We start from the raw sequence: 27,166 nt of genomic DNA, 5'->3' as shown, positions 1-27,166 counted from the left end.
TTGACTGGGTGGTGGGTCCGGGATTTTTTTGGACGGTGGGGGTGAGTATGTGAATGGGATGGTGTAACCTCCGGCAATGATCCGAAGCACCCATCTGTCCTGAGTGATTGACTCCCAGGCTTTTAGGTGCTTGGCAAAACGACACCCGACTGGCTCCGGAGCAGCACAGCCGGGCAATCCCTCATCATGTGTGGGAGGCTGAAGAGCCACGAAAGGACTCACGGTCTCCAGAATTGCAGGGCCCTCTGCCGCCTCTGGAACGGCGTCTCCCAGAAAAATTTCCCCGTCCTCTGCCTCTGGAAGGGGAATCTTCCTGCTGTTGGGGGAAAAACTTGCGAGATTTGTGGAACCACATCTTCCCCCCTCCTTTAGCCTTGGGGTAAGGCCGAAAGGGAGTGGAATAACGGGCACCTACGGCAGATAAAGTTTTTCCCTCTTGCTCACAGCGGGTAAGGGTGTCTTTAACCTTCGGTCCAAACAAAGAGGACCCATCAAAGGGAGCGACGGCGAAGGAAGACTTGAAGGCCTCCAAGAACTGACAAGCGGAGCCAGGCTTGTCTCCGAGAGCCACGCCTGTGCCTGCCGCTTACCCGCCTTCGCCGCATAGGAAATGAGCCTCATGGACGAGTTAGAAATTGACGAAGGATAGCCAACTGAGAGCTAACCGACTGGGCTAGCTGCTCAGGTAGGTTACCCGAGAGGGAATCTGACAACTCCTTGACCAGATCCCTCTGAAGCCTAGTAAAATGTGCCAAATAATTCAGAGACCTTAAAGTAAAGGCCGCTGAAGTCAGGGTGCGCCTGCACCTGTCCATGCTCCTAGACTCCTTATTAGGAGGATGGACGGACGCTGAAGCCTCTGCCACGCCCTGTTGTGTAGCAGATGCCACCACCATGGCATCTACAGCCACGCCTTTAGTGAGGAACTCCTTCTCGGGGAGCAGACAAAAATTTATTTGGACGAGAAGGGACTGGTTCCACGGTATCTGGATGTTCCCACGCCCTTCGACAAACTAAATCCAGAAGCTCGTCGAAGGGCGGAGACACCCAGGAGGCGGAGGGCTGAGCCCCAAAGGCCTTGAGGAGCACTGACTCATCAGCAGAGGGGGGTTTGGATATCCAGCCACCTCGTTGTTTGAGGATCTCTAAGATGTCTGCAAATGAGACATCATCCGAGGACGACTTCGGGGACCCCTCTGCATCATCAAGATCAGTGTCCGATGTAATAGACTCAGGGGAGTCCACGTGCTTCCTCTTGCACGATCTCTTCCTTGGGGGTTCCTCCGAAGACAACTCAAGAACCCTCAGGAGGAGGGGAACCCCAATGGGGGTAACCTCAGGCCCAGGGGCTCCGCTGACTACGGACAGGGGAACTGCCAAAGACCCAGTCTCCACGCCCAGGGAAGGTGCCGGTAAAGCCGGAGATGGCCGAAGACTTGGCCAAGGCACTCCTCATGGCTCTGAAAGCCGGACCCCCAGAATCCTGGGAGTGTCCGGTCCCCGGAGCCATGATAGCCGACGGAAGTCCCGCAGCCGAAGCACCGAGGGGGAGGCTCGGAACCGAAAGCATAGGTCCCAAACATCACCCCGGGTCCAGCCGAAGAAGTCCGTACCAAACTCGGACCCGAAGGCTGGTTGGAGTAAGGGTCGGAGCCGACCCTAAGATCTCCACCGGCTCCAACAGCACCTGCTCCGACGGAGCCAAGCAGTCGGAGGAGGAATGGCAATGGGTGGGCCAGGGTCATCGGCTCGAAGCCAACTGGGTCGGAACCGAAACAAATTTTGGAAGACTGGGGACTGGAACAGTCTTTGGAGCACCCTGTCTATATCAGAATCTGACATCCTCAAGACCGAGAGGAAACTGAACGGGTTCGAGACGGCCTCTCCAACGGCCCCAAAGGACTAGGGGACCGCCCGAGGTGACTCGATGACTATCAGCGCCAAGGAATACACACACTAGATTCCATCGGTGCCGAGGTGGACTTCGCCGAGGAGGAAGTGTCTGAGCTGGCGACCCTTGTCGGCTCCGAGACCAGTGGAGCCGAAGGTGACTCCGCCTCTCGATGCCCCAGCCATCGGCTCGGCCAGAGGAGTCGAGACTGGTGGCATCGAGGCAGACCGTTCGCCCTCGGCTCCAAGTCCTTGGAGCCAAGGAGAGGCCTGCCTATGTCTTTTGGCGGTCGGATCCGACGGACTGGTCGGAACTGACGCCTTTTCTTTTAGCCGGAGAAGGAGAGGATGCCAAGGCTTCTTCAAAAGAAGGTTTTATTAACCCCTTAAGAATCAATTTATTTTTCCTCTCCTGGAGGACCCTTGAGGAAAAAGCGTGACACACGCTGCATGACTCCTGTAAGTGTATAGCACCCAAACAATACACACAGAGCGAGTGATCGCCTGTGATGGACATTTTGAAATTGCATTTGGTGCATTTTTGAAGCCCAAGGCCTAGGATTTTGTGACATTATGGCAAAGAATCAGTAACTTGACAGAAAAAAATCACCAACTTTCTGTTTACTGACACTACCTAGTACAGTTATCGCTAGGTAACAAAATACTAAGGGTACTTCAAACCCTGTAAGTTTTAGGAGGGTTGAAAGACCAGGAAGGCCCTAGATGAAGGAGACCTAACCAAACTCAACCCAATCACACAACAAAGTCTTTGATAAACTCCAAACACACACAAAAGAGATAGAATAGCCGTGAAAACAGCTTTTTATGACTAGAACAAGAAATTCCTGACAGAAAAAAGTTAGTAAAATTACTACTTAGCTCAGCCAGCTCGAGACCACGTCTTCGCAGATTAGCGGCAAACGAGATCTGGGGGACTGGTAGTGGTGCATCCTGGGATATAGTAAGCTCAGCCAATAAGAGACTTCGCTCTTTGGCATAAGCGTGCCGAGTCGGAGCCGAGGGATCGGCTCCGAACCCATCAGTCAGAATGTAGGCGAGATAGGATCACATAACATCATATGTTGTTTACCAGCATTCTTTCATATCCTCAGGTTCTAGAACTCATGTCTATCAGTACTCTAGGTTAGATATGTAAGAAATAAGGCAGAGGTGTGCATGTCGCAGATATTACCACTTACACTCACACTCTCACACACATATGTCTGTTGTAAGGCATGAGTCTGATGGTTGAGTGCCTTGCAGTTCTTGGACATGCAGTAATATCCCAAACATGCATACCACCAAGGGCCTTATTGTTCCTGTAAAATGTTCATCTGCATTTTATTTTGCCATTTTTCATTTTGCTATTATATTTAGTAGTTTATATATAATGAGTATATATATATATATGTCTGTAGTAGATTTTAACATCAAATAGTTCCTATACCCATATTAATTATTTGATTGGCTTGTGGGCTTATGATTTTTTTAACTAAAAACAAGTTTGGTATGAAAAGTTTCACGGTTATAATTTATTGGGTTCTTCTGTCAAATTGATGTGTGCTGTTTCAAAATTCCATTTGTAAATGTTACTTCACATTAATTTTCATAAATCAGATTAAGGATCCCAATTGAAAAACCTGGTGACACAGTTCAGGTAGTGGCAGTCCATAGATGGTTTATGGAAAATCTAAGTTCATAAATGTTAAGTTTTGACAGTTACCAGTATGTGCTGAAAGTAATGTAAAAAGTGTTTTGCATATTTTAACTAACTAATTGCTAAACAGCATTATAATATTTAACAACATGAAAGTTTAAGATTATATTGTCAGGGTAATTATTTGAGTGGTCTTTCTGTATGTAGTTCCAGTTAAACGTGTCATTTCATAGTCATTTTTGAAAAATCATATTATGAACAAGAGCTGCACAAATTAATTGTCATAGTTCAGGTGGTGATGGTCCATAGATGCTATGTTGAAAATCTGAGGTCAATATGTTATGCTTTGGCGTAGTTATGGGTATTTATTTCATTAATCTAATATTAAAAAGTATGTTGGCCTTTTTAAGTAAATGATTGCTGTGCAGGATAACTTTCTAATTATATGCAATTTTGGTGACTCGTCCAACTGGTGTGTGCCATTGTGCAGTTCCATATAAAAATATCCTTTCCTAGATATTTTTATAAATGATATTTGATGTTTTCCTACACTTGACTGAGATATGTGACTGCAGGTTTTTTTGGTATCATGGTTCACTTTACTGCAGTGATATGTAATAATATTGATTGTATTAACTGGTGGCACACTTCACTGTTTTGAGATTATTGAGCTGGTGAGGCAACCTATAAGCACAAGAAATCTGGACAAAACCAAAAATAATGGAGGACAAAGGCCCAAAATCAGAGACAGTTTCATACCTCTCAACCTCTTAGCACAAGAAATCTGACAAAAGCCAAAAAATAATGGGGGACAAAGTTCCAAAATAAGGGATATATTTTAAATATTGCTGTTATAAACTTTGAAAGTAGTAGAATAACAGATACTCTGAAGAATATGAAGTCTGAAACTCACATGTATGCCATTATTTGGTGACTTCAGTCCTCAGTGATTTGCAAGCTTGAACCCTTGAAAAAAATATTATTTTCTGTTTTTTTTTTAAATTTATTTATTACTATAAATTATGGTTTTCAAAAAAGATTAGCTTGTATTATTATGACTCAGCAGAATACAGGGAAACCAACATTCTGGATATGAGATGTAGATAGTGATCCATAGATTGTGCACTAAAAATCTGAACTCAGATTGTTAACTTTTGTTACTGTTAATTTATGGGCAAATGTTAAAATAATATTGAAAATGTGCATTGCCCATTTTGACTAAATGATTGTTGCACAAATCTGTACATTTTTAACTATGTGGAATTTTGGTGTGAAAATTTCAAGGTTGTCATTTTAGGGAACCTTATGTTAAACTGTCTTTGGCTGCTCCATAAATCTATTTGTAAATGTTGTTTCACATTTCTGTTTGTAAATTGCATTTTGGATCTGAGCTGCAGTAATTCAATATTACAGTTTAGATGCTGGTGCTCCATAAATGGCACACTGAAAATTTAAGCACAACACTATTACATTTTAGCACAGTTAAGGGCATTTGCTGAAAATAATATTTAAAGTGCATGTTATTTTTTTTTTTTTTTGCTTTTAGTGGAGATGTTAAACTTATAGTTTCAGTGGTAAATGTCCCCCAGGATCTCTTCATTTTTCTATGCTTTGTAGATATTTTCTGCACTTTTTATGAAATACTATGTGGAAATTGACTGCAGAGTCTTCTTCCATTGCAGATCAAAGTAAGTGGCGGGAGAAAATGGCTTTCATGAGATTTTGAAAGCTATGAGAGATAAAGGATCTGTGACTGTTGGATCTAGGTGGCATGCACTAGTTTTCTCCCGTGCATGAAACACATTTGATACATTGGTAGCTAACATTGTTATTGATAATTTTTCTGTACTCATTTTATAAGATAAATATATATTGTGTGTACGTTTATATGTGTGTGTGTGTGTGTGTGTGTGTGTGTGTGTGTGTGTGTGTGTGTGTGTGTGTAGTCATTTAGGTTGTAGACTTTCTTCAAAGCTTATATCATCTGAAAAAAAGTTCGGATAAGGGAACTTCTGCCCCCCCATTGTAGGATCTTGGAAGTAGCATATTTAAAGATGTGAAGGTATGGGGTGCAGCAGACCTTCCTACTGTGAGAACACCTGGTTTGTGCATTATCAAAGGAGTGGGCATTGATGGAATACTAGCAGTGTACTGTATCTTTATGTCAATGCACATTGACTATTCAACAATGTAGCAATTCAGATGGTCGCGCAGTTTTCAGTCAAGTTCCATTGCATCACTTACAATACATCAAATTTCAATGTATCACATGGTAGTAATGGTAGTACTGGTAGTAATGGACTTTTGCAACCCCTGTATAATTTCATATTAAAGCTCATCCTTGCAGCATGATGAGGTATAATTTGATGGATAGTTGTTGATGTAAAGTTATGCAAAGCAATGTGAAAAATGTCGAGGTAATCAGACACATGCGCGTGCACTCGCGCGCGCACACACACACACACACACACACACACACACACACACACAGTAAATAGTGGTGTATAGTTTTAATACTGGGTATATCCATTAAACAGATGCAGTCAGTAAAGATTCTGGACATTAAATATCATGGCTCTGCAATGCCTGTTCTCACAACACATCTGGTATATAGTTTAAACGAATTTTAAGTGGTGTCTTAACTGAAAGCAAATCACCAGAGTTGTAAACTGATTGTTGGAATGGAGGTAGCACCCAAGGTATAAAGAAGTCCCTTTTCTACTGCGACATGGTCCACAGGATAAGTGCTCTACAGTAGATGAATGAGCCATCAATGTAAGTTTGTATTACTAATGCTGCTATTAAGGTTTTCTTGTCACAATTTATACAAAGTATTGGACAACAAATTTATGTCATGTTTTCACACAAACACAAGCCTCTAAAGTAATTTTCAGTGTGCGTCCTTAATGACGATCAATGTACATTAAACTGTGTAACAACTTGTCAAGAGAACTGGAACTTTGGCTGTATAAGGTTGGATTGTAGCTCACTGCAACTGGCAGTTGCAAATAAGCCAGAAAAATATCAATGCAACATACTACCTAGCATTGCTGATGAAGATACTAAGGTATTTAATACAGTTTAACCTCAGGGATGAAAAAGAGGGAAGTTAGCAGTTATAAAGAATAAAATTAAGCATAATGAAAGCAAAAGAAAATCAGATATTTTTAGGCATACTTTTTTACAAGAAAACAAGGCATTCAGGTTACTACAGATGTTCTTGTGACTGAACTGAGGAAGAAAGCTAAATGCTAGTGGTTTGCTCCATTAAAGCTGATCAATTAAGACAGAAGATTTCTGCAAGACTCAGAAGTGGTTTTAAATACAATTCTGGATGTGTACAGACTGAGTGAAATTGGGAATGTGTATTTCAATGGAGTCCATTGAGGAAATAAAACTAAAAATAAGGCTCATCTACAAGTAGTTGAGGTAAAATTCTTTGAGTATTAGCAGTCCAGGGGAAAAAAAGTAAAAGAAAATGTCAGTCACTGTTTTCCATAGGAAATTATTGCCAGTGCCCCCCCCCCCCCCCGAACAAAATGCAGCCTTCTCTGTTTTGGGCATTATTTACTTATTTTGACATTCTAGCTGCTCACCATTGAGGAAATTGATGTTTCATTGTAGATCCTAAAATAATGTTAAAATGAGCCATAAAGCAAGTCTATAATACAAATGGTAACCATTTGAAATGTTAGAACCTGCTAGAGTGAGTCCCAAAACACAGAGAATGAAGGGCTGAAAGACTGGACTTGTTTATATTAAGTGTGAGATGCCATTTCTTGGAACATTCCCTTTTTTCCCTGAAGTATGGTGATCTCAGAGTTGGTATATAAGTTTGGGATGTTGGGGGGGTTTGCCTCCAAGATGGGAGGCCACGCTGCAAAAAGAAGTTTTGAAGAGGTGAGCAATTTTTGAGATCCGCTTTTCTTGTGTGTTTTTGGTCTTTTTTTTCCAGATTTTCAGCACTTGGCATTTCATCCTTGCCACACTACTGGATGCTTGAGCATCTAATCAAATTCTGTTTCCTGGGTCTTAGTCAGAGCTTTATCCTTCTACATTAATGGAGCTTAGCCCCCAAAAAACTGACTATCTTGGGTCTTTTGGTATGTGAGGAACTTGACATGGTTAAAAGTATTCTCAGCTTACAAGTAAACGTGGGTGTCCTCAAGAATGTTTGCAAAGTTATTACTTATAGTAATTTACAGAGTGCTCCTGTTAATGCTAAAAAATACAGATATTTCACGTTCACCTTGAATACCATATCAAAATACTTCCTGATGCAATACCAATCTTTTCCTAGAAGAGTACTTGCTGTATTAAGCAGTAGGATAGAACAAGAACTTAAAAGAACGGGAAATATTTGTGATATTGTTAGACAGAGCTTACAGAATGGTTTAACAATAAGGTTACAAATATGAAGCAAGATAAGCTTAAACTGTGAGTAGACATTATGATGTGAACAATGTGATTCAGGGAAAGCTATACCCATTGTTGACCACCGAAGAGGCTGTAATACCGATGCACAAAGGAAAATATTCTTCTACTCTGTACTAGATTTCTGGAAAAGCAAGTCAGATGAAACTAGTTAGAATCCCCATATGTTCAATAACCAGCTGGGAAGGCACACCTTTCCTAGTCTATACTTTGGTATTTCTTCCACACCTAAGGTATTCTACAGGGGTGTGGCATAGATTGTGGACTTTATAATACAGAGGATTATGTTTGGGTCTCCAGTTGTAACATATATGTTATATGATTGAGACATAGATACCAAGAAATTTGCTTAAGAGGTGTATCTTGGTATCCATGCTGAGAACACATAATATGTTATGCTCAGAGATCCTGTCATAATTTTTCATAGTGCATGGAGATTTATCTGCTGCATGTACTATTGATTACACAAAAGAAAAATTTAAATAAAAAAATGCAATGCATTGTGCAGGTAAAACATTTGGGGAAGTGTTTGACATCTTTATGTATTCCCTGTCTAAGGGAAGAAGTTTAAATCAAAATAGTGTCTGTAATGTAGCAGACAGTTGGCAGAAATGCGAATTAAAAAGAAGCAGTTTCATGTTTTTCTGCTGTTGCTATTTACTGGTAGGTGCTGTCGGCTTTTAGTGCCAGATGTGACCTTAACAGCATGTAGGGGGTGCTTAACAATTGTTGTTATGGTCGGGTCTCATGCTAGAGTAGTACTGGACTATGGGGCTTTTTAACCATTATTGGAGTGTAATCTTGGCACTCCATGCACGACACAACCGTCGATTTAATTGCATGGGCTACGACAAAGCAGAAGCATGATTTGAGGTTGGCCAGATTAGTCAATTGTCAAATTTAGAGGGGAGACAATCCCTCGTCAGATTTCTGGGAATATTTCTGTGCTTATCCAATCTCATACCTCACATGCCATAAGTTACTATGCCAGTAAGGAATCTTTTACAGCACGATGAGACGTGGAAATTGTCACTGGAAGAGGAAAAAAATCTTTGGGCTACTGAAGAAGCATGTGTAAAATGCACTCACTGAAATATTCTGAAATGTCTAAATCAGCTGGGCTACATGTAGATCCCAGTATTCTCTAGCAAACGGTACTGATGCAATGTAACAGGTCAGTGGTATATTCACTGATAGCACTACATCTGCATACAGTACATGTACTGAAATTAAGAAAGAAATGTTAGGTATTGTGCATGAATAGGAAAACCTTCACAATATTGTGCATGAATGTGAAAACTTTCACAGACTTCCTCACCATTTTCTTGAGCCTCATTTCACTGACACTTCAGATTTTTATTTATTTACATATTTGTCTTTGTTAACTGGGAAAGTCTGACTGGGCAGAGCCCATTTTCAGTGGATGCCTGGGGAGAAAAGCTCCACCTCAGTACATTTATATTAACAAGTGAATTTCAGACAGTTCTCAGAACGATAACAGCAAACATAATTACAAGACATGTATATACATTAAAGTATTTACATCAACAATTATGTCTGTAGAGTCATTCCAACTGTAAAATCTTGCAGAAGTAAATGCAGTGATACTGTAGAAGGAAAACATTATTATAAAGAAGTTTAGTGTTCTTTAATTTCAATAAAGAAAGGTTTGCAAAGAGTTCAAGAGATACATTGAAGTTAAGCTCTAAAATTAAGTAGTAGGGGATGGAAGATGGTATTGTATAGGAGGACAGTGGTAATAGCATAGGAAACATGTCCTGGTACAGGATTTGTTCTATTTAGGCTGCCTGTTCCAAACTGGTGTATCTAGGTCTATAACTTTGGTATACAGGAGATGCATGAGAGAGGTTGAGTCGTGGATGGGGGCAGTTAGAAAACGAGCAAGATGAGAAGTGTTGTTTGGGGGTGAAAAGGGATGTATTAATTCAAATGCAGGAGAAAAACCTTAAGGGGTGTAATGATTCAAGTAGGGGAGGGCAAAAGGTTTGTGATAAGCAATAAGAAGTTAATGCTTTTACTGGAAGTCTCAACCCGGTGATGAAGCTAACCAACTGAAGATTCAGCCCGATGAATACTTTTTCAGAGGAAACAAACTCTCCTGCATACTGATGGGGGGGAAGGTATAACACCTTCACACTCTTAGATACATATGCTAATGCCATGTCCACAAAACCACAGAAAACAATAAACATTTAAACCAATGAAAAAATTGCTATTGCACAAATCATACCTCTCAACCTCTTGGAGCAAGAAGTCAGGACAAAGCCAAAAATAATGGGGGATAAAGGGGAAAAAATAGGGACAGCTTTTGAATATCGCCCTTATAAACTTAGAAATTTGATAGAATAACAGATTATGCATTAGCATGCATTTTCCAAAGGGTATGAAGTCTGAAACTCAAATGTTTGTCATTATTTAGTGGTTTCAGTTCTCAATGATTTGCCAGAAAACCACAAACTTTATGAGGAACAGACCAAAAATATGAAACAAAAATCTAGACATTATGCAAAAATCTGGACAGTTGAGAGGCATGGCAGAAATGGAAACCATGCTAGCAGTGATTCTGTATGAAAAATGATGGAGCATTTCAGCACTGGGAAACAGAAATTGAGTTTAAATTCATCTACTTTGCACTCAAACAAATATCAGAAAATCATTCTACAAATTTATCATTTGAGACAAATTCTAAATCACTGCAGAACATATTCAGGAAAACACTTCACAAAGCACCCCCTAGACTACAAAGTATGTTGCTGAATCTGTGTAAATATTTCTTGACAATACAGAACTGGCAAGCAAATGTGTACTGCAGTTTTATTAAGTAAAGTATATCTAAAGGTGGAGCAAAAATTAGTACCTTTTACAGGAATATTTAAAAGCCTTGAGGGTTATTCTTCCATTACTAATATCACAAGTAAATTTTCTAAAATATACTGTAAAAAACAGGGTAATGCAGCTACACAAAGGCACTGAAATAATACATTCATTTATAGCCTTATCTATGCCAGACAAAGTTGTATTCAAGGTTCTGTATTCAGGTCTGATAAAGTAATCATTGTAATCAATTGAGAGGAAACATGCTGGTTAAAAGCACTGAATCACACTTGTTTTGTTAAAATCAAGGAGAGAGCTTGAAATGGTCTCTACTGGCCAAAGCTGTCACACTTGAAAGAGAAGTGAGTGAAAAGGTGTCTGATGGGCAACAAGTTCCATAATCTTATTCCTAAAGAAGTGCTGTTTCATATGATACACCAGAGTTACCACAGAATGAGCTCAGACCAGTTCTGTATCAGGTTATAAATGATCAGAATTTAATATGTGATGACTGCTGTTATAGGGCCCCAGATGAAATAGGTCTATATTAGTAACTCGAACGCTTACCTTATCGAAGCCCTAAACGTCGATGCATCCTTATCAAAATGTGAAAACATCGAACATCCAGAAGAGCGAAACCAGAAACGTCGAATCGTCATGGTTGGCCTTCTGCGGTATAGCTCCGTAAGGTAAGTGTGCGATAGTTACGGACCTTAGGGTTAGTGGGTGGGTTAAGTTAAGTGCATCCTTGGTGGTATATGTAACATTTAGTGTAGGGTTAGAAGTAGGGTTTAATTTAGGGTTAGAAGTAGGGTTTTGGTTAGTGTATGTATGTATGTGGTTTATTTAGTTTGTGTAGGTAGTATGTAGCAGGCAGTGGGGTGGGACAAGTATGATAGTTCGATGTTTTGAATTTCGCGGTTTAGGGCATTCAGTGTTTATGTGGTTCGATGAGGACGGGTCAACGTTTAGGGATTCGATAAGGTAAGCGTTTGTGTTTATAATATAGACCCGATGAAGTTAAACTGAAAGACACTTCAAGTACAATTGTAAATACATAGTTTAAAAGTACTTTTGTCAGATATGGAATTCTAGAGACTGAATTTACAGATATTTCTAAGCAAACATTCAATTAATGTTTCGTACATGGTTTAATACTCTGTAATTTCAGATAGTAGTCAGCAATTCAGTAACCATGAATTCAGAAACTTTGCTTGAGATTGGGACTTCAGACATACTAAAGAAAGTCTAAGATATCCACAGAGCAATGATGAAGGAGACCGGGTAATACAAAGAATCAAACACCTGATGAAGAAGCCCCATTTCTATGGCATAGAGAGATGAGGCCCTAGCTGTAACCCAGATGATTTGAGTTTGATTAGCGGCTCAGATGCTGGAGGAGGTGGTCGGAGGCTGGCAGAATAAGCAATGTACCTTGGCTCACCTATTCCTAGTGAAGGACTGGGGTTCTGTGCACAATCAGGGCATGCCTTGATGGAGATTCAGTCATATCATCCTGGTTGTAGGCAAGCTAGGATGTTAACAGTGGGGCATGCCTAATCCATCATGCTCATTCCACACAGTTAGAGTTTCCCTTCCCCATATGTCCTAAATCCCTGACCACAGCTATATATATGATGTCCACCCGCCACCATCCAGCTCTGGCTCTGTTAAGAGCTCATCTCTCTTAAATGGAAAATAACAAGTCTTAAAGGCTATAGACTATGAGTTCATTCTACCCCTAGACAGGGACACCCAGCTTCACGGTCACAGTGGGGTCCCAATCTTGTCTGGATACACAAGAGGCATTTATGGGTAGGGAAATGTAATGGACTAACTGGAGCATGGACAATGGCCAGTGGCAGGAGGTAATGGGATAAAAAAATAAATGAAGAGAAAAATGGTGACATGCATTGATTGACAAATGACATTGCTGCTTGTCTATACTGGAATATAGAAACACGCTCTGATTAAACGAGAATATGTCTTCCATCAGAACAATTATTTATTTATTTATTTATTGACATTTGTTAACAGGGTTAGTCCAGCTGGAACAGGGACCCTTTTTCAGTGGAGACCTGAGAAGAAAAGCTCCAGTGACAGACAATTAAAGTATACATAACAGTTTAGTTTGCAATTCAAAAAACAATTACTTTTAGCAGCAAAATTCAAAGCAATTCACTGTGATAAGTTAATAAGCATAATAGGGAAGAGCGGTAACACAAAATAAGTACTATACTTATATATATATATATATATATATATATATATATATATACATACATATATATATATATATATATATATATATATATATATATATATATATATATATATATACATTTTTTTTTTTTACACATATGTGGTGTGGTAATGTGTATAATAAGTCATAGTATTTTAGGAATAGTACAAATTATGAGGTGTGAGAGATAAGAGTGCATGAATGGGGTGGTAAGGATATCTGGAGGGGTAATATGATGCTAGTGTAAAATATGTGGGGAATAAATATGCTGAGAAGTTGTATCAGATTGTGGCATAAAGAATAGTATTGGAGTTAGGTAGGGTCATGACAAGTACAAGTTTTGGTCCTTATAAAGTATAGTCTGAGTTCTTTCTTAAATTGTATAGGGTATGTAATGGAGTGTAAGTGGGATGGAAGCTTATTCCAGGCTTGGGATAAAGTGGATTTATTTATTTATTTTGTTTTTATTTTTACATTTGTTAACCGGGTTAGTCTGTCTGGGTTCTTAGAAGCCGTTTTTCAGCAGAGACCTGAGGAGAAAAGCTCCCAAAAAAAAAAAAAGTTTTAAGTAAACAAAATAGTAAGAGCAAAGATAAACACATTGCTGAACCAAGGTACTAGGCATGAAGTAAGTAAATATACAGATAAAGTTGTGTGCACTTTGGAAGTTAATAAATAAATTAAAGAACAGTAATAAGGGGTTATGGGAATTGAGTGTAACATGAGCTAACTAGTATGGAATATGACGAAAAAAAATGTGTAGGTAGTAGTAAGAGAGAGAGCTAGAAGTGATACAGTTAAGTTAGGTTATCCCTGAATGTTTCTTGGGTATTAGTTTAGAGCATGAACATATCCAACTTGATAGGAAAAAAGATTTAAGCTGTTTCCTGAAGGCATTTTTGCTTTAAGTAGTCTAAGGGCTAAAGGGAGTGTGTTCCAATTTTTTGTAACTGAGTGACAATAGAGTATTTTCCCAAAGGTTTTGTTTGGCTTATGAACTTCAAGAAAGTATTGATTAGTACTTCTTAGTGGGCGTTGAGGAGTATAAAGTTTCAGAGAATTTACAAGGGATGGGCAGGATTTAGGATTGTTTAGTATATTGTGGGCTATAAGAAGTTGGGATTGAGGCAGTAAGTTGGAAAATTCAGGCCAGTGTAAAGCCTTTAATGAGAGACAGTGATGGGATTTGTAAGGCAGATTTGCAGCAAATCTGGCTACTTTGTTATATGTGGTTTCTAGTTTGGATATTAGGTTACTCTGTATATGGGTAAGAATAGGTGAAGCATAGAGTAGGGATGGTAGAAGCAGGGATTGGGCAAGGGATGGCCTGGATGCACAGGGAAGAAAGTTTTTGTGATAGTAAAGCAGACCTAGTTTTTGGTGTTTTTTTTTTTACTGAGCTATGAATGTGATGGTTGAATTTAAGTTCATCATCAATTATTGCTCCAAGGAGTTTTGTTTGGGTGCCAACAGAAATTTTAGTTCCATTAAGGGATGTTATGGAAAAGTTCTGTTTTGCATGTTCCAGATTTTTAGGTAGGAAAAGTAGTAGCTTAGTTTTGCTCGCATTTAGCAGGAGTTGGTTGGATTGTAGCCAGTTTTCAACTGAGTGGAGTGAGTTTTGTGTAAGGGATTGAAGGTTTTCTATGTTGTCAACAGAGTTGATGATGGTCGAGTCATCAGCATACTGAATAAGATTGGATTGGGGGCAGGATGATAAAAGGTCATTGGTAAATACACTGAAGAGGAAAGGGCCCAATATTGATCCTTGTTGGGAACCCTGTCCTAACTGCTAGAAAGGGGGAGTAGGAAGAGTTCCATCTAACAGCCTGGTGTCTTTTAGTGAGGTAATCACAGAACCAGGAGGTGGTGGAGTTTGAGAAGCCTAGGTTGGAGAGTTTATGGTGAAGTATGGTATGAGATATGGTATTGAATGCTTTCAACAGGTCCAGAAAGAGGGTTAATGCTATTCTGCTATTATCCCTGACTTGAGCAATGTTATTAGTAAAGGATACAAGAGCGGTAGCTGTGCTATGTGTGGGCCGAAAACCATGTTGAGTTGGTGTGAGTAGGTTTTCTTCTAGCAGATGATTAAATACTTGCTTATGGATACACTTTTCCAGTATTTTGGAGAGAGGAGACAGTATGGCAATTGGTCTGAAATGGTTGGCTCAGTGGAGTTTCCTCCTTTATGAAGAGGTACTACAAAAAATTTCTTCCAAATTTCAGGGACTTTGCCTTCTTTTATGGATCTATTAATCAGGATAGATATGGGGTAAGCTAGAGATGTAGCTGCATGTTTAAGGAATAATGGAGGAAGGTTATCAGCTGAGGGTGAACCAGGTTTTAGTTTAGTTAAGAGCAACTTGATATAAGAGGTGGGAACAGGTGATAGTGAGAATGAGAGTGAGGGTGAAAGAGGTGAATCAGAGGTGGATGAAGATGTAGATGGATTGAAAGAGGTGTGGGTTGAGAAGTTAGTTACAGTTAAGTTTTCAATGGTTTCAATGAAGAACTTATTAAGGAGGGTTGCTATTTCCAGAGGAGTCTTGTCAGAATAAGGTGTGGGTGGGGTAGGCGTACCAGGTGAGAGAAGTTTATTGATAGAGTTCCAGAATTTTTTAGGATTACAGTAGGGATTGTTAAGTGAGGATTGGTAATAGTTCTTTTTATCAAGATTGATTTGTTTCTTAGCTTTGTTTCTAAGTTCCCTGTAAGAGATAAGGTTGGAAGAAGTATTATCGTCTTTCCAAATTTCCAAGCTTTATCCCTGGTCTTCATGAGTGTAAGGGTAGTTTTAGTTAGCCATGGGGCATATCTGAATTTGATGCAAGTTTTCCTAGTGGGGGCAAGGGAGTTGAGGATGGATAGAAAGGTGTTGTTGAAGTGTAGGACTGCTTCATCGAGAGTGAGAATAGAGAGAAAGGACCAGTTTATAGTAGAGAGGAGGTACTTTAGTGAGTCAGGAGAATAGCTAGATAAATCACGGGTCACCTTATATTGTTGTGCTTTATGCAGGTGTTCAGAGTTTCTGTGAACTAGTAAAGGTAGGTGGTCACCTAATATGTCTGGTAGAGTGGTTGGATTATGGTAATGTTGGGGTGAGATACTAGTATCCAGTCAATAAGTGAACCAGTAGAGGAAACTTTATGAAGGTGGGTAGGGGAAGAGATGAGCTGTGTGAATCTATACAGGCTGAGAGAGGTAGAAGGTAATTCTTTATTGATCTGCAGCCAGCCAATATTGACATCTCCTAGTATGATGGTTTCATAAGGGATAGTTTTAGATATCCAGGATAGAAAGTGTTCTAAAATGGGGACATTATTTCCAGGAGGAATATAAACTGATGCAATGGCAAGTTTTTTATGGTGGCTAAGTTTAAAGTCAGCTAAAATTATCTCAGCTGGGAGAAAGTCAGATATGGGAAAAGAGATAGGGGAGACAGACAGGCAGTTAGAATACATGATTGCAACTCCCCCTCCTCTTTTTGAAAGTCTGTCATGCCTGAGGATATTGTAGCTAGGGGGAAGAATTTCAAAATTAGAAATACTTGGTTTTAACCAGGTTTCACACGAGGCAAGTATGTTTGGGTCATGTTGAGTGATCCAAGCATGAAGTGTGTTGGTTTTTTTAACTATACTTTGAATATTTATAGATGAAAGGGTGAGTCTTTTTTGGGGAAAAGTACTAGTAATGTATGATGGATAGGTGGAAGAGAGCACAGAGGTGGTAGTGGTATTGAAAGTATTTTGTGGAGTATTGTTAGGTCCTGGGTTGGGGTGGACGTCTCCTGATAGTAACAGGTTGGATAATATGAAATTGATTATTGGAGAGAATGGGTGCATGTGTGGATATTTGTTTTTGTGGTTGACATGCTGTTTAGGTGTGAGGAAGCATTTGAATCTATGTGTAGCAATAATGGTGAAGTTAGACAGGGAGGGGGAAATGTGAATAAAGGTAGATGGGTTGTGGTTTGGAGATAAAGTGAGTGTGGGTGATTTGGTGTGTATAACAGTAGTGCTTTGATAGCATGTGAGAACTGAGAGAAAGAGTAATGTAGTTTAAAGGAGAAGGAGAAATAGTATATTAAGAATAATAGGCATATTAGTAATTAGAGTAGTGTGAGACAGATGAGATTGTTAGTTTGGAGGGTGATGAAAGACAATAGGAATGGTGTAAGAGTGTGAGTACTAAGGGGGTGGAGATTTAAAGAGGTGTGTGTGTGTGTGTGTGTGTGTGTGTGTGTGTGTGTGTGTGTGTGTGTGTGTGTGTGTGTTGTGTTTTTATATGATTGGCTAGTGAAGAGGGTGGAGGAGGTCCAGTTTACCGATAGTTTTTTGGGGTTTGTAGATGTCAAGGAGTTGTTGGTTTGAAGTACGAAGTGTGCGAGTTGGAGTGCAGAAGATGGATACTAAGGAGGAGAAAGCAGGGCAGGAGGATGGTTTATAAAGTATAGAGTGAATACTTTGTAACAGAGGTAGGAGGAGTTGTTGACGGAGTTCTAGCCATTGTAGTGAGTTGAGTGCAAGGCAGTGGTGTGAGTTATGTGGGGAGTTTGTGATAAATCCTGCTATTTTGTGGTAGGTTTGTTGGAGTTTGGCCAGGGTAGTGAACTGAATATTAGTTAGTATTGGGGTGGCATAGAGAAGGGAGGGGAGAAGAAGAGCCTGTGCCAGGGAAAATCTAGCATTAGAGGTCAGGAATCTACAGTTTCTGTAGAGCATACCCAGTTTTTGGTGAGTTTTTTTATACTTTGAAGGATGTGTAGGTTAAATTTAAGTTCATCATCAATGATGGCACCTAGAAGCTTTGTGTGGAAGTCAGGTTGTATGGTGGTGTCATTGGAGGATGAGATGAGAAAGGTAGATTTTAGGTGAGAGAGAGAACATGGGAGGAATAGCAGGAGTTTTTTTTTTTTTAGGGTTCAGGATGAGTAAGTTATCAGCTAGACATTTTTCAACGGATAGAAAAGTGTCCTGGGTAAGAGTGTGAAGGTCAGAGATATTGTCAAAAGTCCAAATAAGAGTTGAGTCATCAGCATATTGCATTAGAGCAGATTGTTTGCAGGAGGTATGAAGTTCATTTGTAAAGATATTGAACAGGAGGGGACCCAAGATGGAGCCTTGAGGTACCTCGGTTGTCACTGGGAGGTAGAGTGAGCAGGAGGAGAGCCATCAAACAGATTGCTGTCTATGAGACAGGTAACTAGAGAAGAAGGCTAGGGTGGAAGGAGATAGACTGAGGTTGGAAAGTTTAGTTAGAAGTATAGGATGAGAGACAGTGTCAAAGCCTTTAGAGGGGTCAAGAAAAAGGCTGGATACTAGGAGGTTATTATCGTGGGCTTCAGCTACTGTATGTGTATAAGACAGGAGGGCTGTAGAGGTGCTGTGATTAGGGCAGAAGCTATGTTGGGTGGGCGTGAGGAGGTTCTGTTGGAGGAGATAGTTTAAGAACTGTCAGTGTATACATTTTTCCAGAATTTTGGAGAGAGGATGGCAACTGGATGAAAATTTGATGGGTCCATTGAGTTCCCCCCTTTATGCAAGGGATAGTGAAGAAGGACTTCCAAATCTCTGGCACTGTTGCTTCCTGATAGATCTATTGATTAAAAGGGATACTGGATAGGCTATTGATTCTGCAGCTAATTTGAGAAAAGTGGGTGGGAGATTGTCTGAGGAGGGAGAGCAGGTTTAAGCTTCAGAAGGAGTGATTTAATGTAAGAGGTTGGAACTGATTTGAAGGAGAAAGGGTTATTGTTTTGTGGCTTGGGAGGGATAGAGGTGGAATTTTTGTTAAAATTTGAGAGTGTAAGTTTCTGGACAGCGTCTATGATGTGTGTATTGAGAAGGGTAGCAGTTTCTAGAGGAGTGTTGTTTGGGAAAGTGGAGGGATTAGAAGGGCACCCGGGATTAAGAATTTTCTTTAAGGTGGACCAGAATTTCTGTGGATTGGTTTTGCAGTTATTCTGGGGAGAGTTATAGTATGATTTTTTTTGTCTTTACAGACATGTCTTTTGACAAGGTTCTGAAGTTCTTTGTACTTGTGAAACAGGGAAGTCTGTTTAGTCGTAGTCCAAGCTTTCCAAGTATTGTCACGTTTATTCATGAGAGATTTAGTTTCTTTAGAAACCCAGGAGGCAAAGTTAGATTTGATTTGAATATGTCTGGTAGGAGCTAGGGAGTTGAGGATATCAAGGAATAGGAACTAGTTTGAGGATGGACCAGTCAATACTAGAGAGGATAGAATTGAACTGGGTGGTATTGAAGTCATTAAGTTTATGACAGTCTCTGTAAGAGTGAGGTTTTGTTGCTTGGGTAGAGTGTCATAGGATGGTAGTAGGAAGATGGTCACTCAAAGAGTTTGCTAAGGTAGTTGGACTGTGGTAAAGGTTAGGTGAGTTAGTGAGAATCCAGTGAATGGTAGAATTGCAAAAAGTGGTATTGTGCATGTGGGTGGCAGATGCTATCAGTTGGTGGAATCCTTGAAGGTTGATACTGAGCTGTGGAGAGTCAGTATAAATTTTGGTCCGGTCGATGTTAACATCACCTAGGATGAAGGTTTCGTAGGGTATGTTGTGAGAGAACCAAGACAGGATAGATTCCAGGATTGGAATATTATTACCAAGGTGAATATATATGAAGGCAATGACAAATTTCTTATGGGGGTTAAGATGGCAGTTATGGATGATAATAAGATAAAAAACAAAATGACCCAATAAGAAGGCTGTAGTTTCCAGTTTAAAAACACAGTTTTAATCCACAAAAAGGAAGCACAAGTGCTTTCATAGGTACAAATCCCACTTCTTCAGATGCTAACAACTATTCAAATAAGAATGGCTTAAATACATATACAGAAACACCTGAAGTAATTAAGTAGTGACATTACCTTAAAACTACACTCATATTAAAATATTCAAGACAAAGATATCACACATCTACCTACCTATATTTAACTACACATTAAAATACAGTACTTAAAATTTCAAAATATATAAAACATTGCAATAAATACTCTACAGAATATGCATAATTATTCACTATATATACCTATTGCACATATTTTCATCTAGTAAAATGTCTTTTCTTTAATAGAGGCTTAAGGGGAGCATACTCATTCATTCCAAACTCAGCATTGGCTCTCAACCTTACTATCCATTCTGCTTCTAAATTTTTTGTGGCATTTCATATGTCACCACCCCTAATATTCTTGGGTGCCCTACTAATAACTAAAAACTTAAATGTGTGTTCAGAATCAGTTTCATTCACATGTTTGGCTAAAGCACTTAAATTATCCTTCTTATTAATATGGTAAAGATGTTCCCTGATTCTGTATTTTAAGTACCTGTCAGTTTTCCCTACATAAAACTTTTTACATTTTAAACAATGTGCTAAATAAACCACATGTTTAGTTTCACAGGTAGAATACAATTGAAAACTATATACTCTGATAATGGGGGGGTGTAAACTGTGCACATCTCTATAAATTTGCAGAATGAACAACATCCACATGGTCTAGTACCAACTCTTATTGTGGTTCCAACACTATGTTTAGGGTAACAAAGTCTCCTTTTCAGGGACAAATTATTCTTAAATAAAAAATCTGGTTCCACATCTATCATCTCCTTAACCTGTTTATCACTGGTTAGAATTCCCCAGCATTTCCTTACAATATCCATATACATGCCTAAATTTGTAGAATATTCTAAAGGTACTCTCAGCTTAGTAACACTTCTCTTATTATTCAGACATTCTTTCCTGTTTTCTGAAAAGTGAGGTTTAGCATTAGACTGTCTTAATTTAAAAACCTGCTCAATATTATTATCCAAAAATGATTCAGTATACCCTCTGGCCTTCAAATCATTTCTGACAACTTCAGTTTGTTTATGAAAATCATCATCACGCATATTTAGCCTAGAGGCTCTATAAACATGTTTTTTAACCACATTTTTAAAAATATGCGGTGGATGCATACTGTTCTTGAACAAAAGATGATTAACATGAGAAACTTTTTTATACTGTTTGGTGTACATTTCTACTATTCTCGATTACTATTGACACATCTAAGAAATTAATTTTATTTTCTGAATTTACTGTTGTAAACTTCAAATAAGAAGTACTACTGTTTATGTACCTCTCAAATCCCCAAAGCTCTTCATATGTGCCCCCCATAACATAAAAAGATAATCTACAAACCTTCTCATAAACAATTTTTTTTCTTTAAATGGTCCCTGTAACATAAATTCTGTTTCCCATATGACCATTACTGCATTGGCGTGGCTATTGGCACATGAAGTGCCCATAGCTATGCCATTGCATTGGCAAAACACATCCTTGTCAAAATTAAAGGCATTGTTATATAGAACCAACTTAGCTCTACTAACACATGTATATGTCTTTCTTCAGTACTGGAGTATTCCCTAATGAATCTCTCTAAACTTCTCAAGCCCGACTCATTAGATATCACTGTGAAAAGGGACACAACGTCCATTGTCACTAATATAAATGTCTCATCCTTGTTTCTATTGTTCATATAGGCATATAAATCTTTTAAAAAATGCTCTGTATCTCTCAGAACCTGATATATGTTATTCAACATTGGCCTGTCCAGATTAGCCCATATTTCTTTCAAAAACATTTTTATTTTGTTTTCATTATAAATATACACACATGTACATATAACAAATACAATAAAACAATAACAAAACTATTTACAACATTTACATTCATCCATGATAAACAATCATTTTATCCATGAGAAGTTATCAGTATTTGTTCAAAAGGTTTTCCTATGTTTGCCATGCTATTTTTATGAGTAATTTTATGAGTAATTTTATGAGTTCTATAACAAATGGTTTGCAGTTCTTTTTACAAACAACTTTTGCTAAATTAATAAAATCTTTAAACATCAAATCTTGTTTACTTTTCCAGTTCAAAGTAATAACTTTTCTGGCAATTGCAATAATTGACCAGAGTAACTGAATCTGAGATTTAGGTATTACATTAGGTATAGGAACCTTGAATAGGATTAGTGAGTTAGAAATATGACAGTTATCAGACCATAAAGCATTTACAAAATATTTAAAGTTGTTCCAGTATTGAACAACATTTCTACATTCAATGAACATGTGAACCCATTTGGACTCTAGTAATTCATCATACTTCGAACATTTACTTTATGTGGAGCATAGAAACTCCTATTCATAAATTTCCATGTATAAAATCTCCAATATAATGAAGAAGAGGTACCATACGCAGAATTCAATAACAATTGTTTGGATTCATCAGATAGTAATTCTAAAAATCGGAGTCAAACTTTAGAGTGTCTTTTCTTAGTATCTTATATATAGGTAAGAAACTTAATTTTTGATTATCTGTCTTTTCAAGACACCTAATAAAAAGTTGAATCAAACTAGGTATAGGTTCAGTCTCTAGGTTGATTGATACTCTCATTTTGTTTTCTATAAACTGCTGTAATGAGTGTATAAACAACCAACTGTCTTGACTACTATCAAAACTACACGAAAGAGAGTTTAGTGGTTTAATACTCTTATTTTCAATAAACTGATGCCAGAATATCAAGTTATTTTCCTTTAATTTTTGCATCACATTGATGTTGAAAGAATCTGGGCAATCAGGGGAGTATGCTATAGGGAATATAAGAAATATAAATTGTTTAATGTTGTAATTAAAATCAATTGCATTTTTAAAGTTATTAAATATTTGATTAATACCATAAGAAAAATGATCAAACTTCTTATTAAATAAACAAAATTCACATAAAAGCCAATGAACTCTGCTTATTCCATATTTTTCCTTAAATTGATTTTCTATAGTTCTGACATCAGTTATATCAATCTCATGTATTGTTATCCAGCCAGATATCTAGGTAGGTGTGATTCAATGTAATATTACATTAATTATAATTGATTTTGAATAAAGACCTAAGCTAGGGAATGCTATTGCATTACTGTTCCAAACTCTAATGTGCCATTTATATGCAATCCTAGATTTTAAGGGGTACCATAAATATTTAAGTAGCATGGAATCTAATTTTTTTAAATACCTTTTTGGGAGGGGTAGTATCAATGACTGTGTATAAAACAACATTTAGGCAAAATTATCATTTTAATTAAAGAGAGTCTATCCTCCATTGTGAAGAACATTTTATTCCATCTTTTGATTAGTTCGCTAATGGTGGTTACTAAATTATTGTAGTTTACTTTAGCAGACTCTTTCCAAGTACTCTTTATACTGACACCCAAATATTCTAATACATCATTCTCCCAATTAAACAGGCTATTCCCTTTTAGGTTTTTGTTGATATTTTTGTTAATTAGTAATATTTTGTATTTATTATGATTGCATTTAAGCCCTAAAATTCTTTTAAACTTGCTTAAGATATTTTTAACATCATGCAAAGAACCATCACTTTCACCCAACGTTAACAACATATCATCAGCAAATAATTGTATCTTAGGACAATAGTCCTTACTAATTTGAAAGGCTTTTATATTTTGCTTGTTTCTGATATATGTAGCAAAAGGTTCCATTGAAAGAGCAAACAATAATGGTGACAAAGGAGAACCTTGTCTCGTTCCCTTGAGAATTTCTAGTGGTGAGGGCAGACATGATCCGATTTTCACATAAGCTTGTGCCCCACTATAAATTTTCATTAATAAGTTGACAAAATCTGAGGAGAATTCAAAACCAGTCAGAATTCTTTGTAGATCAAACCAACTAATAGAATCAAAAGCATTTTCTATGTCTAGACTGATAATAGTTATTTTTTTTGTATTTGCATGCTATGTCTATTAATGATAGTAATTTAATAATGCTATCTTGCACTTTTCTATGAAGAATGCCTGATCATTATGTATTAGATTAGGTAATATTTTCTTTATCTTATTAGCTACTATTGTCATGAAAATATTATAATCAGTGTCAAAATTGGCCTATATGAATTTGGGGTCCTTACCTTGCTTTAATATGGGGGAAATAACTTAGTATTTCCATGATGGGGGTGTTATACATTTTTGCTTAACCATAGTAAAGGCACACATCATTTTCTTTATTATATATTTAGGAAAAATCTTATATAGTTCAGGAATTATTCCATCCAGTCCTGGAGCTTTATTATCTTTTAAAATTTTTATTTGCTCTTTCACTTCTGTTAGTGTTATTTGTTTATTTAATATGTTATTTTGTTGCATTGACACCTTAGTAGTTATATTTTCTTGAATAAAAGTATTTATTACATTATCTGTCTTCAAAAGTGGTGTGTTATTATTTATATCTTTATAGTAGTTTTTGAACACTTCTAATATGCCCATTATGTTAGATGTACTGTTAACTGAACCATCACTTTTATATTTAATCTCATTAATAAGATTTTGATTGTTTATTTTTTTTTCGGATCTTACTGCTTATTTATGTAGATATTTGGGATTTACAGCATAAGATTGTAATATCAATTTTTCCAGGTTTATGGCTATCTTATGATTCAGAACTTCTAAGTATTTTTGATTTAACTTAGTAGTTTCATGTACTACTTTGTTATTTGGTTTTGCATCCATTTTTATCTTGTCTATGTTTTTTGTAAGTCTAAAAGTTCTTTGTCTCACTCTCTACTTTTTTTAAGGTACCAAGATTTTATTCTATCATATATATATAAACTTTAAAGGTGTCCTATAGTATAATATCAGTCACTTCACCATTATCATTTGTTTCCATAAACATGTCTATTTCTTTCATTATCCATTCCCTAAAGTTATTTAACTTAGTTATGTAAGCAGGAATTCTCTGTAGAAATCTTAAATCATTTGTATGTATAATTAATGTAAAGTTTATAGCATTATGGTCCGAACGTGGACACGTCATTATAGATATGTTACTTATTTTAGAGTATATATTATTTGATACAAAGACCTTATCAATGTTTGTTTGTGTACCAAACCAATATGAACAATGAGTATAGAAGAAGGAATAATGTTCTCTTAGACCATGTATATCTTTAAGGTTCATCTGGTTTGTAAAGTCATTTAACTTCTTGGCTGGAGATGTTAGTTTTATTTTACCATTTTTAGAAGTATCATTGCCTGATAATATGCAGTTAAAATCACCTGTTGCTATAATTTCCCCTTTTACATTTAAAGTAATCAGGTTCAGATATTTGTCAACATATTTAGTACTCAGTCCTGGTATCCAGTATGTATTAATCAAAGTATAATACTTCCTATTGATTTCCAAAATAAGCATGCTTAGCATCCCATCTTTATCTGAAATTGTATCTATAATTCTTGGCATAGTATAAGTATTTTTCATAGAATAAGAGTGCCCCATTCTCTTAGTCTTAAAACATGAATCAGCCAGAATGGAATAGCCACTGAATGAGTATTTTTGTAGATCTTTTTTTATTAGATGTGTTTCCTGTAAAAAGATGATCTGGGCTTTATGCATTTTGATATATTTAAGCAAACCAGCTCTTTTGACATTATTGTTCAAACCATTAATATTCAATGATAAACATTTATAAGCCATTGACTAAAATGTGTGAATTATTACTAATTGAAAGACCTTTCTTCCATGTTGACTTGAAATCTACTGAAAACTTACTTATCATGGATGCAGAATGTGTATTAAGCTCTACTTTCAAAAACCCAAAACTATTTACAAACACATGCATGAAACATAAAGTTTCTGGTTTAGTTAAAAACTTAACTAAACCATCCATTCACCACCTGTCAAATACCAAACAACACAAATTATCCATCTCTGCTTAGAATATAGTATAAAAACAAAAAACAAAAGCATTATGAAAGCAACTAAAGAAATCTGAATCCCTGAAATATACATTAGAATGAGAGTGTCCAATATATCTGAAGCTATATGAATATGTCACATATGATAATAGCACCTCTAATATGTAGATATGCCAGAAATACATATCAGATCAAAGTATGTATAAACATTAGAAGCTGAAGGTTAAGAAGATTGTCATTATTTCCAAGACTTTTCAAGAAACATCATATAATTTAACCATTTTGTCAGTCATCTATCTAACATTTTTCATGTAAGGATCTGTTGAATATATTTATAACACCTATTACAACATAACTATTATATTTTGCAATTATACACATATTACTCATATGTATTAACAATATCTATGCTGATGTCTTTCATTCGGAAGGGGGGAGAGAGAAAGAGAGAAAAAAAAGTAAAAAAGGGGCCTCACAACCCTCTGTTTAGTTACTAAAGGTTTAGTTATATAGCATAAGTCTGATGTTAATATGCATAATAAGTTTTCTAATGCAGCTCCTAGTTCACTTGATGTCATTTAGTTACTAATAGTGCCATTGAATCTGCAGAAGGTATGCATCCATAAGAGAACATAGGCATTTTCAAAGGAGTTAAACACTTTTATCAGAAGAACTAATTGATTACCATTTAAAATATCTAGTGAAGTATAACAGAATTTCAAGAGAAAAGAATTCTAAGTACAATCATTTAACAAATTCAAAAGGTCAAATTATGTCATCACTGTTGTTTCATCAAGCTGCAGCTTCATAAACTTATTAAAAAGTATCTAAAAAGGCTCATGCACAACTGAAGTTGTCTCTAGTGAAGAAAAAAGCATTTTCGGCGGGTAATTCAGATCTTAAAGCTTTTAGAGTTTACAGAAAGCAAAAAAAAAAAAAAAACACTCAAACTGTCTTGTCAGTGCATGTCATGAATGTCATAAATCTTCACAATGAGAACAGTCACACAGACCACCAGTTTCCTCACAAAACATCATCATGAAAAATTAACCCTTTCATATAAAAACAGCTATTTAGAAGTAACAACAGCTGCCTCAAATCAGAAATTGTATTATAACATTTCAATCATTTACCCACCAGTTAACCAAGCCAGAGAGAGAGAAAAAAAAGAAACCTAGTGTGTGTGTGTATATATATATATATATATATATATATATGTTGTGTCTTTTGGCTTTTCCCAGTTAGGGGTCACCACAGCGGAACTCCGGTCCGCTAATGATTGGCAGTAGATTTTTATGTGCTGAGTTGCCAACCCTGACGCACAACCTTCAACGAAGGTGCGCCCATTCAT

General features: G+C 37.3%; 1 protein-coding gene across 1 annotated transcript in view; it reads right to left on the bottom strand.

Annotated features, from left to right (window-relative positions):
* Window positions 1-27,166, bottom strand: part of TRPC3 (transient receptor potential cation channel subfamily C member 3) — a 1,904,470-nt gene that overhangs the window by 1,063,780 nt on the left and 813,524 nt on the right. The gene's annotated exons all lie outside the window — the stretch shown is intronic.

Source organism: Protopterus annectens, chromosome 2.part0, assembly GCF_019279795.1.
Source record: "Protopterus annectens isolate FY-2018-M chromosome 2.part0, PAN1.0, whole genome shotgun sequence".
Taxonomy (NCBI): Eukaryota; Metazoa; Chordata; order Ceratodontiformes; family Protopteridae; genus Protopterus; species Protopterus annectens.
This window is presented reverse-complemented; position numbering and strand designations above follow the sequence as displayed.